The sequence below is a fragment of the Triticum dicoccoides genome, chromosome 6B (assembly GCF_002162155.2).
Source record: "Triticum dicoccoides isolate Atlit2015 ecotype Zavitan chromosome 6B, WEW_v2.0, whole genome shotgun sequence".
Taxonomy (NCBI): Eukaryota; Viridiplantae; Streptophyta; class Magnoliopsida; order Poales; family Poaceae; genus Triticum; species Triticum dicoccoides.
Genome location: NC_041391.1, coordinates 539030578 through 539048263, shown reverse-complemented (window position 1 = coordinate 539048263; position 17686 = coordinate 539030578).

Sequence of the window (17686 nt, the reverse complement as noted above, 5' to 3'; positions counted from 1 at the left end):
GCCATGTTTGCGTCCTTGGCGTCCCAATCGCCAGATGATTGCTGGACCACCAAGTCAGAGTCGCCATAGCACAAGATCCGACGAATGCCGAGTTCTTTGGCAAGCCGGAGCCCATGGATGAGTGCCTCGTACTCGGCCACGTTGTTGGAGGCGGCGAAATGGATCTGCAGCGCTTATCTAAGCTTGTCACCCTTGGGGGAAGTGCGGACGACGCCGGCTCCCAGGCCGGTGCGCATCTTGGAGCCATCGAAGTGCATCCGCCAATGGGTGGAGTCAGGCGCTGGTGGCAGATACTGGGTCTTAGCCCAATCGACGAGGAAGTCTGCCAGCGCTTGCGACTTGAGGGCGGTGCGGGGCTCGTAGTAGATGGTGTAGGGAGCCAAGTCGATGGCCCATTTGGCCACTCGGCCATAAGCATCTCGGCTTCCAATGATCTCGGCTAGTGGGGCTGTGCAGACCACAGTGATTGGATGCTCTTGGAAGTAAGGCTTCAATTTCTTGGCGGCAAAATGCACGCCGTAGCACATCTTTTGGTAGTGGGGGTAGTTCTTCTTGGAGGCCGACAGTACCTTGCTCAGGTAATATACCGGTCTCTGGACAGGTAGCGCCTTGCCTTCCTCCTTACGTTCGACTATAATGACTGTGCTGACTACCCGGCTGGTGGCGGCAATGTACAGGAGCATGGGCTCTTTGGGAGTTGGAGGCGCCAACACAGGGGGAGTAGTCAACATTTTCTTAAGTTGGAGAAAGGCCTTGTCCGCCTTGGGAGTCCTTCAAAAAAGGTTGTCTTCTTCATGAGCTGATACAAGGGGAGAGCCTTCTCGCCCAGCCGACTAATGAATCGGCTGATGGACGCCAAACAGCCAGTGAACTTCTGCACATCTAACAGTCGTCTGGGTGCTTCCATCCTCTCGATGGCCTTGATCTTCACAGGATTGCACTCTATGCCGGGTTCAGAGACCAGGAAACCAACAAGTTGGCCGGCTGGTACTCCAAAGACGCACTTCTCAGGGTTAAGCTTGATCTGGAATCGGCGCAGGTTCTCAAATGTCTCCTTGAGGTCTTCCAACAGAGTTCCACGTTTCTCCGTCTTCACCACCACATCATCCACGTAGACGTGGGCATTTCTGCCGAGTTGCTTGAGGAGGCACTTCTGCATGCAACGCTGAAAGGTGGTGCCGGCATTCCTCAGGCCGAACATCATGGTCAGGTAGCAGAAGGCACCAAACGGCGTGATGAAGGCGGTCTTCAGTCGGTCAGCCGGGTTCAGCTTGATCTGGTGATATCCAGAGTATGCATCCAAAAAACTCAATATCTCGCATCCGGTTGTGGAGTCTATCACCTGATCAATTCTTGGCAGGGCAAATGGGTCCTTGGGACAGGCTTTATTGAGGCTTGTGTAGTCGATACACATCCTCCACTGCTTGTTCTTCTTCAGCACCAGTACTGGGTTCGCTAGCCACTCTGGAAAAAACACTTCCATAATGAAGCCGGCTGCCAGGAGCCGGGCTATCTCTTCTCCAACAACTCTTCTCTTCTCTTCTGACAGGCGGCACAAGGGCTGCCTGACGGGCTTCACATCAGATCGGACATGTAATTTGTGCTCGGCGAATTCCGTCGGTACACCAGGCATGTCTTTAGGGGACCATGCGAAGATGTCTCGATTCTCACGGAGGAAATCAACGAGCTCGCCTTCCTATTTACTGTCAAGGTTTGTGCCCATGACAGCGTACCTCTCTGGGTGCTCCGGATCCAAAGGTATCTTCTTCGTTTCTCTAGCCGGCTTGAATGATCCTTCTGCTTCCGACTCCTTGGGGTCGGGCGACATCTCGGGCTGCTTGCCGGCCATCGCCATAACCCGATCGAGAAGCCGCTTCTCAACAGCGATCACCAAGGACTCGGCCAGCCGACTGCTTTCGTCCGCGCAAGCGGACGACTTTCTGTAATCGCCGGCCACGGTCAGAATTCCCTTGGAACTCGGCATCTTCATCTTGAGGTAGGCGTAGTGGGGGACTGCCATGAACTTGGCCAAAGCTGGTCGGCCAAGCAACGCATGGTACGGGCTTTCAAGGTCCACCACCTCAAACCAAATTGGCTCTCGGCGGAAATGATCTTTGTCCCCAAAGAGGACGTCTATCAGAATCTTGTCGATTGGTGAGCAGGAAAGGACAGGAACGATGCCGTGGAACACAGTCCGGCTGCTCTGAAGCTGTCTTCGCTTGATTCCTAATTTCTCCATCGTATCCTTGTACAGGATGTTGATACTCCTGCCTCCGTCTATCAGTACTCGCGAGAAGTGAGCGGCCCGTCGGTCTGTGGCGAGCATGGCGCCTAAGACCAAGGCGTAGGAGCCTGGACTCGGCATCACCTCTGGGTGATCGGCTCTGCTCCAACTGATGGGCCTTTCGGACCAGTGCATGAATTCTGGAGTGCTTGACGCGACTGCATTCACCTCTTGCTGCTGTTGGCGCCTGCTGCGCCGATCGTCTACCACACTGGTGAACACCACATAGGCTCCATGCTCATCTGGGAACTCGTCTTGTATCGCGCCGACTGGCCTGACAGCCGGCTGCTGGGGCGGCTGTGGTGGAGGCGGCCCAGCAGGCGGGGGAGGGAGTGGGTCGTCTCCCTTGGCGATTCTGGTCAGCCAGTGGCATTTCCGGGTGGTGTGGTTTGACGGCTTCGCGCCGCTGTGGAACTTGCATGGGCCATCCAGGGTCTGCTCATAGGAGAAAGCCGGCAACCAGTTGGACTTGCCGCCCTTCTGCCGCTTCGCCGGAGGCGGTCCCTCCGGCTGTTGGTCTTCGACTGTCGCCACTTGCCAGCTATTGGAAGCCGGCTGCGGGGCCTTGCGCTTGTGGTTGTTCTGCTGTTGCCGCCGACTGGTGTCCACAACCGGAGTTCTCGGAGCCTGAGGGGCGACTTTGCCAGTCGCGCTGACTTGAATCTCTGCCTTCATGGAACAGTCAGCCATGGCGTATTTGTCTGCTGTGATCAACAGTTCATCGAGGGTCTTCGGCTCATCGCAGAGAAGCTTGTGCTTGAGGAGGGTGCCTTCTCTGCACCCGGCAGTAAAGTATTCGATAGCCTGCACCTCGTGCACACCCTCACAGGAGTTCCGGAGCTCGCCCCAGCGCGTGAGGTAGTCGCGAGTGGATTCATTGGGGCCTTGCACGCACAAGGAGAGTTGGCGAGGCTTGGGAGGTCGCTTGTACGTGCTTGTGAAGTTGCGGACGAAGGCCTCGGTGAAGTCGACCCAGCTGTTGATGCTGCGAGGCTTCAGACTGTTCAACCATGTCCGGGCCGAGCCTTGGAGCATGAGCGGGACATATCTTACGGCAATACGCTTGTTGCCGTTCGCTATATTGACGGCTGTGGAGTAGTCGATCAGCCAGTCCTCCGGCTTCACGGTGCCGGTATATTTGGGCGTGTCTCGGGGGAGCGTGAACCCTTTGGGGAAGGGCTCATCTCGGATGTGGGGTCCAAAACAGGGAGGACCCAACTCGTCTTCTTCTTCCAGCACCAGGGATTGGTGGAGTCGGTCGATCCGGTGGCGGGCATCGTTTTCTCCGACTCCCTCTCGGCGGCCAAGACGGTCGCCGAGGGTCAGATGTTCCACGGGCGGCGGGGAGACTTGCCTTTCTCTGCGAGGAGGGGGAGGCAGATAGTCATCCTACCGTTCCACCGCCTTGGGGCGGCCGTCTTGGCCGCGCTCGATAGTGATGCGAGTCCGACTGTGGCTGACAGCCGGCTCCTTGTCCTTCTTTCCGCGGGCCCTGCCAGTCGGTGTCCGAGACGTCATGCCTTGGTCTCGGCGGCGTGGCGGGTCGTTGTTTTGTCGATGCGGCGCCTCTGTGCGGCAGCCGGCTTTGGTCTGCGCGGCAGCCGTGTCGAGGAGCTGCTGAACTCGCTCCGTCATCATGCGGCGCTCATCGCCCTCAAAGTTGTCGAGCTCGTCTGCCGCCGCCTTGGCGGCGCGGATGTTCTCCGCGGGCGTGGCGTACACAGGGCGATCAGCCCCGAACAGATTGGCGATTGCCACGCCGTGTTGTCGGACCGCACCTAGATGGCTAGGCCCAGTCGAAGCCGGCGAGCCGCCCACCGCGCGATCCATCTCGCGCTGGTAGGCCTCTGATAAGCGCCTCATGCTTGCCAACTTCTACGCGCCCTCCATAAGCTGGAGGCAGCGTGCCTCCAGCGTCTCGGCATCGGCGTCTCCTGGAATCGGCGCGGTGAGGTCTCGCAGAGCCGCGTCGAGCGGGTCGTGCGCTCCCTCACCGGAACGCTCGTCGTGATTGAGGACGAGAACTTCCGTGACGGTGCTTCCGCCGCTCCCCGCGCAAGGAAGCGGCTCGCCGTAGACCACCACGTTGGTGGGAAATGCATCGAGCGACACGGTGTTGGAGTTGACCAGCATCGGGTCGGTGGATCCTATGGACTCCAGGTCCACGGCAGGCTCGCCGGCGACGTGGAGTTGGTCGAGGAGACCCGCGAGGAGGCTCTCGGGGCCGCTCATGCCTGCGTCGGATGCAGGCTCATCGGAGAGGTGAACCTCACCGATAAGCTCGGCGAGGCAGCTAGCCACGCAGGCGATCTCAGCGCTGTGCAGCGCGTCGGCGCAAGCTCCATCAGGCGTGCCGGGCTGGCTGCGCTCGCCAGGGAGGAAAAGGGTTCCCGTCCAGAGCAGGTCTCCGGACGGTGGTGCACCTCGCCCCACGGTGGGCGCCAAATGTCGGGGGTTGGGTACGACATATGCCAAAGGATGGCTTATCATGGTGAGAGCGAGTATAATGTCGCTGGTGCCCGGAAGCGGGATGAGGCGAAGACATGCACGCCGGTGGAACTTACCCAGCTTCAGGGCTCTCCGAGGAGATAACACCCCTACTGCTGCTCTGCGGGGTCTCCACGTGGTCACTATGGCAAAGTGGTTACAATGGTGCTCATGGAGCGGTTTTTTGAGGTAGGAGAGGGCAAGGCTAGCTCTCTCCTTCCTATGCTCCAAGGTCTATCTCTATCTGGGTCCGAACCCTTTGCATGGGCTTCCTGGGGGGTTTATATAGGCCTACCCCCCAGGGGTACAATGGTAATCTGACTGGGCACGGGTCCCAGCCGTCTGTCTCTCTGGTCGTCGTCCTCTCTGCCAACTACTGGGGCCCACCGACTGGCGGGTCCCACGGACAGGCCTGATACTGTAGCGGTACTCCTGATGACGCTGGCTTGGTCATGTGGTCATCGCAACAGCGCCGCCGTCTGCGTGTGTTCACTGTCGCCATTCCCCATCTTGTCTGGTTAATGGCGTGCGGGGCCCGTGGGAGGGGTCGGCCGACTCCAGGGGGCCGACTCCCACGGGTCTGTCTTCTGGGCGCTCGTGCCGTCTTCTGTCTACCCACTGACAGGCGGCCCCGCCGTCCTTGGGTCGTACAGGCAGGCGTCATGGGCACAGTGCGCCGCCCACTATGGCTGAGGTCAGGGCAGGCATGGCAACAGTGCCGCGCCTCGCAGGAGATCTTTAGTGATACGGCTTACTGTAGCCATGCCGGCCCCTCGTAAGCAGGGGGGACGGCCACGCCGTGGCCGTACCCCGCCTCATCCTTCGAGATGAGGGTGGAGTCGCGGGCCGACTCTCCATAGCCGGCCTCTCTGGAAGTTGCCGGCCATGAGCTAACTTATCTTGGAGTCGCCGTCAGGGACTCGGCTTATCTTGGAGTCGTCATCTGGGACTCGGCTTATCTTGGAGTCACCGTCTGGGACTCGGCTTATCTTGGAGTCGCCGTCTGGGACTCCGCATAAGCGGCGCTACTTATCCCAATGTCTTGAAAGGTTCTGGGCCTCGGGTTTGCCTACCCGTGGCCCATTACTCCGACAACAAGTTCGTACAACGCTCAATTTTCTCTTACACTAAATGATGTAACACTTTTAGAAGCAATTTTATTGCCTTATTGCACCAATGACAACTTACTTGAAGGATCGTGCTCAATCCTTAGGTAGGTATGGTGGACTCTCAAAACAATATTTGGGCTTAAGGGTTTTTGGATGCACAAGTAGTATCTCTACTTGGTGCGGAATTTTTGGCTAGCAAAGATAGGGGGCAAGCACCACATGTTGAAGTATCTATGACAATATAACTTCTATGTGAATATGAACAAACATAAATCATTATGTGGCATATAATATTTTGATGGGTGCTCACAATCACAAAAGATAGTATATTTGCATGTGAAAGTTCTCTTCCTTATACTAATTATTCGTGAATTGCTCGTATGACCAATATTGTGATTGTCAAGCTTCAAAAGCTTTCACTCCTAAACCCAATGTGAAGTTACCACTAGGCATGATATGATTTCAACGTCATAACATTCAATTTATTCAACAATTTACTCAAAGGATATAAGTGAAGCACTAGAGCAATTCCACAGAGAAGAGCTTCGTTGACGGGATGTGAATGCCGATTACCTAGCCTCCTATTTGAGGACTCTATTTTATTTAAAAACTTTCAGGTCTAAGTATTTTTTTAAAACAGCAATCCAAATGAGAATAAAATGATATTTCAAGAGTAGCACAACTCATGTGAAGAAGCAAAAACTTAGTCTCAACCGATACTAACCGATAATTGTTGAAGAAGAAAGGTGGGATGCCTACCGGGGCATCCCCAAGCTTAGATGCTTGAGACTTACTGAAATATTAGCTTGGGATGCCTTGAGCAACCCCAAGCTTGAGATTTTGTGTCTCCTTAGTTCCTCTTATATCATGGTTTCCCTAAATCTCAAAAACTTCATCCACACAAAACTCAACAAGAACTCGTGAGATAAGTTAGTATAAATTAGTGCAAAACCTTATCATTCTCTAATGTAGCAAATCACTAAAATTATTATTAAAACTTGCATACTAAATGCCTCTGCATATTTAATACTCCTATCCTCAAATAGAATCATTAAACTAGCAAACATATGCAAACAATGCAAACATAACAGCAATCTGCCAAAACAGTACAGTCTGTAAAGAATGCAAGATTCATCATACTTACATAACTACAAAAATTATGAGAAAAATACTAAACTCTAGAAAATTTATCATATTTTATTTTTCAAAAAGTTTCAACAGTTTATCATATTCTGACTTTTCTAGGGAATTTTTGCAACATCGATAAACTTTCTGTTTTCAAACAGCAACAAGTATACTTGCAAAATAAGCATGGCAAAGGCTATCATTTCCACTTTTATTGCAATAATAGATGCAAAACATTATTATAAATGACATCAATCAGATCCTAGAAAAACAAAATGACGCTCCAAGCAAAACACATATCATGTGACGAATCAAAACATAGCTCCAAGTGAGGATACCGATAATGTAGGAGACAAAAGAGGGGATGCCATCCGGGGCATCCCCAAGCTTAGTTGCTTGGATCTTCCTTGAATATTACCTTGGGGTGCCTTGGACATCCCTAATCTAAGTGTTTTGTCAATCATTAGTCTCCTCATATCGACATCTCACCCAAAACTTGAAAACTTCAATCACACAAAACTTAACGGAACTTTGTGAGATAGGTTAGTATGATAAAGAGCAAACCATTTCACTTTTGGTACTGTCAAAGACAAGATTAATAATTGCTTAAACACAATTCCTACTATATCATATAATTTACACAATTTATATTGAGCAATATAAGCCATAGAAACAAGGAAACAAGCAAACTATGCATTGAAAACACTGTCAAAAATAGAACAGTCTGTAGTAATCTGTACTCAAACCAAACGTATGCTACTCCAAAAATTATGAAAAAATTATGAACATGTGAAAAAATTTCGTATTAATCTTCTTAAAAAAGAATCAACTCAAAATCACCCTTCTGTTAAAAATTAGAGCTGTTTTCGTGAGCGCAAGAGTTTCTGTTTTTCAGCAAGATCAAATCAACTATCACCCAACATGATCCCAAAGGCTTTACTTGGCACTTTATTGAAACGAAAGCAATAAAACATGATTACTAAAGTAGCATAATCATGTGAACACACAAAAACATTAGGTAAAAGTGTTGGGTTGTCTCCCAACAAGCGCTTTTTCTTTAATGCCTTTTAGCTAGGCATGATGATTTCAATGATGCTCGCATAAAAGATAAGAACTGAAACACAAAGAGAGCATCATGAAGCATATGACTAGCACATTTAAGTCTAACCCCCTTACTATGCATAGGGATTTTGTGAGCAAACAACTTATGGGAACAAGAATCAACTAGCATAGGAAGGCAAAACAAGCACAACTTCAAGATTTTCAACACATAGAGAGGAAACTTGATATTATTGCAATTCCTACAAGCATAAGTTCCTCCCCCATAATAATTTTAAGTAGCATCATGAAGAAATTCAACAATATAACTGTCACATAAAGCATTATTTTCATGATGCATAATCATAGAAATTTTGTTACTCTCCACATAAGCAAATTTATTATCATCAATAGTAGTGGGAGCAAACTCAACAAAATAATTATCATGTGATTGAGAATTAAAAGCATGATGACAAGTTTCATGGTTATCATTATTCTTTAAAGCATACATGTCATCACCATATTCATCATAGATAGCAACTTTGTTATCATAGTCAATTGAAGCCTCATCTAAAATGGTGGATTCATCACTAAATAAAGTCATGACCTCTCCAAATCCACTTTCATCATTATAATCGTCATAAATAGAAGGCATGCAATCATTATAACAAATTTGAACATCAAATCTTGGGGGACTAAAAATATCATCTTCATCAAACATAGCATCCCCAAGCTTATGGCTTTGCATATCATTAGCATCATGGATATTCAAAGAATTCATACTAACAACATTCCCATCATGCTCATCATTCATGCCAATCATTTTACTAAATTCTTCTTCTATCAATTGAGCACAATTTTCCGAACCATCATTTTCAAGAAAGACATTATAAAGACAAATAATATGATGCAACCTCAATTCCATTTTTTTGTAGTTTTGTTTTATGAACCAAACTAGTGATAAACAAGAAACTAAAAGAATCAATTGCAAGATCTAAAGATATACCTTCAAGCACTCACCTCCCCGGCAACAGCGCCAGAAAAGAGCTTGATGTCTACTATGCAACTTTATTCTTGTAGACACGTGTTAGGCTTCCAAGCGCAGAGTTTTGTAGGACAATAGCAATTTTCCTTCAAGTGGATTACTTAAGGTTTATCAATCTGTGAGAGGTGTAGGATGAAGATGGTCTCTCTCAAACGACCCTGCAACCAAATACAAGAAATCTCTTGTGTCCCCAACACAACCAATACAATAGAAAATTGTATAGGTGCACTAGTTCGGCGAAGAGATGGTGATAAAAGTGTAATATGGATGGTAGAAATATATTTTTATAATCTGAATAAATAAAAACAGCAAGGTAGCAAATAGTAAACAGGCACAAAAACGGTGTTGCAATGCTTAAAAATGAGGCCTAGGGTCCGTACTTTCGCTGGTGCAACCTCTCAACAATTCTAACATAGTTGGATCATATGATTATCCATCAAAGTGCAATAAAGAATCACTCCCGAGTTCCTATTGGCGGAGAACAAAAGATAGGAATTGTTTGTAGGTCACAAAACCACCTCAAAGCTATTCTTTCCTTTCGATCTATTCAAGAGTTCGTGCTAAAATAACACAAAGCTATTTTTCTGTTCGATCTATCCTAGAGTTCGTACTAGAATAACACCAAAGAAAATTCATATTCATAATACTCAATCCACACAAAGAACTATAAAGAGACCCCAAAGTTTCCGTCGGAGAAAAATGTGCATCAACCCCTATGCATAGATTACCCAAATATCACCGCGAGAATCCGCGAGTTGAATGCCATAACACATATCAAGTGAATCAATAATATACCTCATTGTCACCTCAAGTATTCATATTGCAAGACATATATCATGTGTTCTCATCTCTGAATATTCAATCCGACAAGACAAACTTTGAGGGGTAAAGATTCAATTCATCATAACAAGAGTATAGAGGGGAGAAACACCATATGATCCAACTATATTAACAAAGCCCATGATATAGATTATGAGAGAGAGAGAGAGATCAAACACATAGCTACTGGTACAAACCCTCAGCCCCGAGGGTGGACTACTCCCTCCTCATTGTGGTGGCCACCGGGATGATGAAGATGGCCATCAGAGATGATTCCCCCTCCGGGAGGGTGCCGGAACGGGGTCTAGATTGGTTTTCATGGATAGAGAGACCTTGCGGCAGCAGAACTTCTGATCTAGGTTGACCCCGAAGGGTTTCAAAATATTTGGGAATTTATAGTGCAAAGAGGTGTTGCGGGAGGCCAACGAGGTGGGAACAACCCACCTATGCACGCCAGGGGGCCCTGGCGCGCCCTGGTGGGTTGTGCCCCCCTCGGGGCACCCCCCAGGTGCAGCTCAGGCCCATTGGGTTCCTTTTGGTCCAGAAAAAATATCTGTAAAGTTTTGTTGCGTTTGGACTCCGTTTGATATTGATTTCCTGCGATGTAAAAAACAAGCAAAAAACAGCAACTGGCACTGGACACTGGGTCAATAGGGTAGTCCCAAAAAATGATATAATGTTGCTATAAAATGATTGTAAAACACCCAAGAATGATAAAATAACAGCATGAATACTTCATAAATTATAAATACATTGGAGACGTATCACTATACGTGTTCGATCTCGGTCTTTACAGGTTCGGTCTTTGGTCTTTAGCTTTTATGCTCGGTCTAAGATGCAGGGGTTGTTAGGTTCCTAGCCACACTTTCCCACACCTTAAGTAGACAAGATTAACTAGGTTAAATGGGTTTATGGGTTTGGCCACACCTAAGGCAATTTTTTAATGAAAAATAAGCCCATGTGTCTAAACGTAGGGGTTGTTAGGCAAAATGTCTAAGGCAAGCCAAACATAGGGGTTCTTAGATGTAGGGGTTTTTAGCTTCCTAGCCACACTTTGTCACACCTTAAGTAGACAAGTTTTTATCCTCGGTCTTAGACGTAGGGGCTGTTAGGAAAAATCCCTAAGGCAAGCCAAAGTGTGGCTAAACATTTGAGCACCCAAGGTAAGTAAGACAAATGTGACAACCTATGGCAAACTTAGTTACAAACACACGCATGACGTCTTTCTTGTGTGGCTGGTTGATGGATCAGGCACAAAAGTGGTGCGCGTGATGAGCGCGGGCCGATTCGTTGTCGAAGGACACCATGGCAATGGAACGGCATGCAACATGCTAGTAGACATGGAGAATCGGGGCAGCGGACTCCGGGATCATGGTGGATGCTAAATATTGTCTCCTTGGTGTGGAGTGGCAGCGGCCAAATTCACACAGTATCACAGGCAACCTCCTAATATCCGTCGCTCCGGCCTAGCATTGAGTACTAACTAGTGCAATTGTCGAAAGGTCCTCATGAAGATGGTGATTGGAGCACTGTTTCATTTCTAGGGTGAAAACCCTTGTTCTAGCCTTCAATGGCTGGACTCAGAAACGAGGGTCGACACCTTGTTGATAAAGGAAATATGCCCTAGAGGCAATAATAAGTTATTATTTATTTCCTTATTTCATGATAAATGTTTATTATTCATGCTAGAATTGTATTAACCGGAAACTTAGTACATGTGTGAATACATAGACAAAACATAATGTCCCTAGTATACCTCTACTTGACTAGCTCATTAATCAAAGATGGTTAAGTTTCCTAACCATAGACATGTGTTATCATTTGAATAACGGGATCACATCATTAGGAGAATGATGTGATGGACATGACCCATCCATTAGCTTAGCATTATGATCGTTATAGTTTCATTGCTACTGCTTTCTTCATGACTTATACATGTTCCTCAGACAATGAGATTATGCAACTCCCGAATACCGGAGGAACACCTTGTGTGCTACCAAACGTCACAACATAACTGGATGATCATAAAGGTGCTCTACAAGTGTCTTTGAAGGTGTTTGTTGGGTTGGCATAGATCGAGATTAGGATTTGTCACTCCGTTTTTCGGAGAGGTATCTCTGGGCCCTCTTGGTAATGCTCATCACTATAAGTCTTGCAAGTAATGTGACTAATGAGTTAGTTGCAGGATGAAGTATTACGGAACGAGTAAAGAGACTTGACGGTAACGAGATTGAACTAGGTATGATGATACCAACGATCGAATCTCAAGCAAGTAACATACCGATGACAAAGGGAACAACGTATGTCGTTATGCGGTTTAACCGATAAAGGTCTTCGTATAATATGTGGGAGCCAATATGAGCATCCAGGTTCTGCTATTGGTTATTGACTAGAGATGAGTCTCGGTCATGTCTACATAGTTCTCGCACCCGTAGGGTCCGCACACTTAACATTGATGACGATATGTATTATGAGTTATGTGTTTTTGATGACCGAAGTTTGTTAGGAGTCCCGGATGAGATCACGGACGTGACAAGGAGTCTCGAAATGGTAGAGACATAAAGATTGATATATTGGACCATGTTATTCAGACACCAGAAGAGTTCCGGGAAGTTTCGGATAAAACCGGAGTGTCGGAGGGGTTACCGGAACCCCCTAGGGAACTGTTGGGTACACCTTCTATCACAGATCTGAAGGCAAGATATTCATTGCTAAGAATGGATCCTTTCTAGAGAAGGAATTTCTCCCGAAAGAAGTGAGTGGGAGGAAAGTAGAACTTGATGAGGTAATTGTACCTTCTCCCTTATTGGAAAGTAGTTCATCATAGAAATCAGTTCCAGTGATTCCTACACCAATTAGTGAGGAAGCTAATGATGATGATCATGAAACTTTGGATCAAGTTACTACCGAACCTCGTAGGTCTTCTAGAGTGAGATCCACACTAGAGTGGTACAGTAATCCAGTTTTGGAAGTCATGTTACTAGACCATGGTGAACCTACAAACTATGAGGAAGCGATGATGAGCCCAGATTCCGCGAAATGGCTTGAGGCCATGAAATCTGAGATGGGATCCATGTATGAGAACAAAGTGTGGACTTTGGTGGACTTGCCTGATGATCATCAAGCCATAGAAAATAAATGGATCTTCAAGAAGAAGACTGACGCTGACGGTAATGTTATTGTCTACAAAGTTCGACTTGTTGCGAAAGGTTTTCGACAAGTTCAAGGAGTTGACTACGATGAGACTTTCTCACCCGTAGCGATGCTTAAGTCTGTCCGAATCATGTTAGCAATTGCCGCATTTTATGATTATGAAATTTGGCAAATGGATGTCAAAACTGCATTCCTGAATGGATTACTGGAAGAAGAGTTGTATATGATGCAACCAGAAGGTTTTGTCGATCCAAAGGGTGCTAACAAAGTGTGCAAGCTCCAGCGATCCATTTATGGACTGGTGCAAGCCTCTCGGAGTTGGAATAAACACTTTGATAGTGTGATCAAAGCATATGGTTTTATATATACTTTTGGAGAAGCATGTATTTACAAGAAAGTGAGTGGGAGCTCTGTAGCATTTCTAATATTATATGTGGATGACATATTGTTGATTGGAAATGATATAGAATTTCTGGATAGCATAAAGGGATACCTGAATAAGAGTTTTTTAATGAAAGACCTCGGAGAAGCTGCTTACATTTTGGGCATCAAGATCTATAGAGATAGATCAACATGCTTAATTGGACTTTCACAAACACATACCTTGATAAAGTTTTGAAGAAGTTCAAATGGATCAGTCAAAGAAAGGGTTCTTGCCTGTGTTACAAGATGTGAAGTTGAGTCAGACTCAATGCCCGACCACTGCAGAAGATAGAGATAAAATGAAAGTCATTCCCTATGCTTCAGCCATAGGTTCTATCATGTATGCAATGCTATGTACCAGACCTGATGTGTGCCTTGCTATAAGCATAGCAGGGAGGTACCAAAGTAATCCCAGAGTGGAGCACCAGACAGCGGTCAAGAACATCCTGAAATACCTAAAAAGGACTAAGGGTATGTTTCTCGTTTATGGAGGTGACAAAGAGCTCGTCGTAAACGGTTACGTCGATGCAAGCTTTGACACTGATCCGGATGACTCTAAGTCACAATCAGGATACGTATTTTTATTAAATGGAGGAGCTGTCAGTTGGTGCAGTTCCAAGCAGAGCGTCATGGCGGGATCTACGTGTGAAGCGGAGTACATTGCTGCTTCGGAAGCAGCAAATGAAGGAGTTTGGATGAAGGAGTTCATATCCGATCTAGGTGTCATACCTAGTGCATCGGGTCCAGTGAAAATATTTTGTGACAATACTGGTGCAATTGCCTTGGCAAAGGAATCCAGATTTCACAAGAGAACCAAGCAAATCAAGAGACGCTTCAATTCCATCCGTCATCAAGTGTCGAAGGGGGACATAGAGATTTGCAAGATACATACGGATCTGAATGTTGCAGACCCGTTGACTAAGCCTCTTCCACGAGCAAAACATGATTAGCACCAAAACTCCATGGGTGTTAGAATCATTACTTTGTAATCTAGATTATTGACTCTAGTGCAAGTGGGAGACTGAAGGAAACATGCCCTAGAGGCAATAATAAAGTTATTATTTATTTCCTTATTTCATGATAAATGTTTATTATTCATGCTAGAATTGTATTAACCGGAAACTTAGTACATGTGTGAATACAGATAAAACAAAGTGCCCCTAGTATGCCTCTACTTGACTAGCTTGTTAATCAAAGATGGTTATGTTTTCTAACCATAGACATGTGTTGTCAGGATCACATCATTAGGAGGAGGATGTGATGGACATGACCTATCCATTAGCTCAGCATTATGATCGTTATAGTTTCATTGCTACTACTTTCTTCATGACTTATACATGTTCCTTAGATTATGACATTATGCAACTCCCGAATACCGGAGGAACACTTTGTGTGCTACCAAACGTCACAACGTAAAAGGGTGATTATAAAGGTGCTCTACAGGTGTCTCCGAAGGTGTTTGTTGGGTTGGCATATATCGAGATTTGGATTTGTCACTCCGTGTTTCGGAGAGGTATCTTTAGGCCCTCTCGGTAATGCTCATCACTATAAGCCTCGCAAGCAATGTGACTAATGAGTTAGTTGCAGGATGAAGTATTACGGAATGAGTAAAGAGACTTGTCGGTAACGAGATTGAACTAGGTATGATGATACGGATGATCGAATCTCGGGCAAGTAACATACCGATGACAAAGGGAACAACGTATGTTGTTATGTGGTTTGACCGATAAAGATCTTCGTAGATTATGTGGGAGCCAATATGAGCATCCAGGTTCCGCTATTGGTTATTGACCAGAGATGAGTCTCGGTCATGTCTACATAGTTCTCTAACCTGTAGGGTCCGCACGCTTAATGTTTGATGACGATATGTATTATGAGTTATGTGTTTTTGATGACCGAAGTTTGTTCGGAATCCTGGATGAGATTACGGACGTGACGAGGAGTCTCGAAATGGTCGAGACATAAAGATTGATATACTGGACCATGTTATTCGTACACTAGAAGAGTTCCGGGAAGTTTCGGATAAAAGTAGAGTGCCGGAGAGGTTACCGGAACCCCCCGGGGAACTAAAGGGCCACCATGGCCTTAGTGGAGAGAGAGGAGGGCCATAGGAGGGCTGGCCGTGCGCCCCCCTTGAGTCCGAATAGGACAAGGGAAGGGGGGCGACGCCCCCCCCCCCCTTCCTACTCCCTCTCCCTCTCCTTTCCTTCCCCCTCCTTCCTTGAAGTGGAATCCTACTAGGACTAGGAAGTCCTAGTAGGACTCCTCCTCTTTTGGGTGCGCCCTAGGGGCCGGCCGGCCTCCCCCTTGCTCCTTTATATACGGGGGCAGGGGACACCCTAGAACACACAAGTTTCTCTTAACCGTGTGCGGTGCCCCCTCCATAGTTACACACATCGATCATACCATCGTAGTGCTTAGGCGAAGCCCTGCACCGGTAACATCATCATCACCGTCACCACGCCGTCGTGCTGACGGAACTCACCCTCGTCCTCAACTGGATCAAGAGCACGAGGGACGTCATCGAGCTGAACGTGTGCTGAACGCGGAGGTGCTGTACGTTTGGTACTTGATCGCTTGGATTGCGAAGAAGTTCGACTACATCAACCGCGTTATTGAAACGCTTTCGCTTTCGGTCTACGAGGGTACGTGGACACACTCTCCCCTCTCGTTGCTATGCATCACCTAGATAGATCTTGCGTGATGATAGGAATTTTTTTGAAATTACCGCGTTCCCCAATAGTTGAAGGCGTTGTCGTCTTGCTGACATGTTGACCTTCATTGGTTAGTCTCGGTAGGCATGACGAAAATCCTTGTTCTTGCCGTCTACGATTGGACATTGCGACGGAGGCGTGAGGATGTGTATCCCTTCTTGAAGGTTGTTGCCAAAGAAGTCTATTTGGTCGTAGGCGTTAATTTCATTTCTTGTATTGGTTCTACCGTAGTTGTATATGTTTTGTACTTGTTTCATTGGTGACTTGTGCCTCACCGTCTTACATCAACTTTAATGTAGAAGACTGTGTGCATCACAATGATGCAGAGGCCAATTTTAACCTATCTCTTTTTTAAGAAAAAAAGTCACAAACCAAGCAAACCGTAGTAAGCTAAGAGAAAATACCTTGTCAAAGTCGGGAGAGGATTTGTGGCACGTAGGTCTCATGACACACAGGCTGTCGGACGTGTTTTACTTTTAGCTTTTGATTTTCAACCATTTATATCTTTTGGACGAAAAGTCCAAATTAAGTTATCTTTTCATATTCATGTTTCTCGTGACAAGTGCTTTCAAATAAGCTTCATTTTAAATATGTTTTGATGAATTTTGAAGTAGATATTAAGTTTTAACTCTTAAAACTTAGTACGCGCAAACAATAAAATAATGATTTTTTGCCTATGACCGACGAAAAAAATCTTAAAATTTTATCTATAAGCATGGCAAAAGCGACTGAGAAAATCATAAGTTTCAGATAAAAATCGTAAGTTTCAACCACTAAAACTTAAAACTTGCTTTGCCCTTGTGCGGGATCTAACTATTTCATGAATCGCGGGGCAATTGAGCAGGGGGCAGGGCTTGGCAGGATCGTGCCCCACGCCTGGGCGCCCCTGTGACTTTTCATGTCAAAGTCCCCGTATGACAAGGCCCGCAAAAAAAAAAGTGCCCGTACGTCAAACCGGCATATATGGCAATTTTGAGTGTGTTAGGCTAGTTCCAATGTATTGGTGCTTACATGAGGTGCTAAGCACATTAAAAACTTTAGCAACTAAAGCCCCCAATGCATAGGTGCTTAATTTGTTGGTGCTAAGCATCCTTCATTTAATGATTTTGCAACTAAAGTTTTTCATGCATTAGTGGGATCTTTCAAATTGAAGTGTTTTGCTTAGGTTCTCGCGCTTGGCATTGTTTCTTTCTGGGTCACTACACTTATCTCTCTCTTCTTAATTACCTTGCCACATTAGACTTTTATCTACATGACAGCCTTAACATCTGTACAAGGTGGAGTATTGGGAGGGGCCTTACATGCACGCCCTCACCCCCGCAATCACTGCCTGGTTCATTGATACCGGTACCATAGTACGAATAGTACCGCGACTCCGGCGCCCGGGTACTTGATCAAATTCCACTTAAAACTCAACATTGCCGAAGAAGCTAGCAACGCAAAGCAAGGCAGTGGGGTCGAGGTCGATGCATGGCACTGACAGCTGACT